General features: G+C 44.2%; 1 pseudogene; it reads right to left on the bottom strand.

Moving 5' to 3' along the window:
• On the bottom strand, window positions 757-1,184 carry Gm6616 (predicted gene 6616; annotated as a pseudogene).

The following is a 2,158-nucleotide window of genomic DNA, read 5'->3' as shown; positions in this document are numbered from 1 at the left end:
TCATTAGGCCTGGAGCTAAATCAGGTAACCACTGTCATATTTCCTTCTGGATTCCTTTCTAGCTCTGTATCTCTGAAGGATGGGTCTTATGACTCCAGATATTCCAAGTTATTCACACACTAAAAGGTTATTGTTTTTGTTTGGGTTTTGCCTTGTTTTAAAAACATGGTCTAGCCAATTTTAAACTTTCAAAAACTGTTCAAGTTTAGGGGAAACTATTTGGAAAATGATACAGGGAGTTTGATTTTTTTGTTTTTTTGTTTTTTGTTGTTGTTGTTTGTTTTTCAAGACAGGGTTTCTCTGTGTAGCCCTGGCTTGATTTTTTTTATTTTTCTTTTTTTGATTACTCTTCTAATCCCAATTGTATTTAAACAGACCCTGGAGAAGGGGCAAAGTTAGCCAGGTTGTAGTCACCAACTTTTGATTATAGGCAACTGGCTCCTATAACCCAGGCTCTAGGCCCTACATGGCTACTGACCCTGTCCTTTCTAAGGCAGACTTCAGTCTCAAGGTGGAGTGTGAGGAAAACATCAGTTGGTACCCAGCAGGCAGCTCTGAGTGCTGGCAGTGTGACTTGGGAGAAAGAGTTCAGACCTTATCAGTGGACACCCTGATGAAGCCATTCTTGAGAATCATTGGTCCAACTGGACCTCCGGCTTTACTTCTGTTCCCTTCTATGGTTTAGAGGCATATCAAAAAAAATTTTTTTTCTGATATAAACCTCCTCTTTCTGAAGAATCTTTTTTTTTTGAAAAAAAAAAAAAAAACCACCCAAATCTTTATTGTATAGAATATATATAAAATCCTCCAAGATGCTACTCTCTCATTTCCCCATCTTCCTCTTCTTCTTCAATGCCTCTGATGTAGAGGACATTATTACACCTTTTTAGAACTTCACCTAGATGTTCAGACAGCTCCCCATCTATGTACTCTTCTGTATTTGCAAGCTGCATGTTCATGTAGCCATCCATGGAGACCAGGTACTCCATGCCCCACTTAAGTTTCACCATCACTGGCTTTCCTGTCAGTCCATTGAGAGAAGTCTTGGGATTGAGGGGTAAACTCATCGCGACCACTGGCGAGCGCTGCACCCCACTAGCTGTCGACCCCGCCGCTGCCCGCCCCTCGTGACGGTGACCGGAGCGGCTGCTGCTACACGCAAGCGACCCGCGCTAAGAGAAAATCCTTTCTGAAGAATCTTAGGAGGAAATCCTAACTATCGAGTTCAAATTCTCTTAGAACATGACCCAGAGGAGAGGGAAGGACAGAAGCCAATAGAACTCAGTTTTCTGGCTGTGCTTACAGCTAGATTTCTGTGATTACACGCTTGAAATCTGTTAGCTCACGAGGCTGCCACAGGAGGACTGGAACTCGAGGGAAATGGAGGCTACGTAGAAGCACTATCCATTAAAAGCTGATTTCAAAAACATTTATCGCCGGGCGTGCGCCCAGCACTTGGGAGGCAGAGGCAGGCAGATTTCTGAGTTCGAGGTCAGCCTGGTCTACAGAGTGAGTTCCAGGACAGCCAGGGCTATCCTGTCTCAAAAAAAAAAAAAAAAAAGAAAAGAAAAGAAAAAAACCCCACATTTATCTTTGATTTACATCTTCAGTTTGTTTGTTTGTTTGTTTGTTTGTTTTTACTGATGTCGGGAGTGTTAGCCTGCTATGGGAGGTTTTTGCTCAACCCTCTCTGGTTATGGAGGTATAGCAAGTATATCCCCAACCAAGACAAAGTCGGGCAGAGGCGTTAAAAGATTTTCTTCAAATTCCACAGCTTTTAAGAAGGAAGGTGAGTCAAACTTCAGTTAGTTTGAGATCCAACTCTCTCCCAACCTTGCTCCTTGCAGTTTTAGCCCAAAACCTAAAAGTAACCTTAATGAATGAAATGAAATCCCTTGTTCTGTTCCCGCACCTTCACTGAGAATGCTTGGGCACTTATTACTGTATTTTGCATAACGTAGAGGCTTCGTTTGGCGCCACTCCAAGGGTTGAACTGCGCAGCCGCCAAGGAGTGTGGGAAGTAGGACAAGAAGATCCCTGGTTCCTAGATTCTCCGCCTCTGAGCTCCAGCCCCAACCTCTGGACCGCCCCCTTTCCCGCCCCGGCCTTCAGGCCCCGCCTCCGAGCCCAGGATGCACCTGGATAAAAACAAAATCCC

Source organism: Mus musculus, chromosome 14 (genome assembly GCF_000001635.26).
Source record: "Mus musculus strain C57BL/6J chromosome 14, GRCm38.p6 C57BL/6J".
NCBI classification, from domain to species: Eukaryota; Metazoa; Chordata; class Mammalia; order Rodentia; family Muridae; genus Mus; species Mus musculus.
This window is presented reverse-complemented; position numbering and strand designations above follow the sequence as displayed.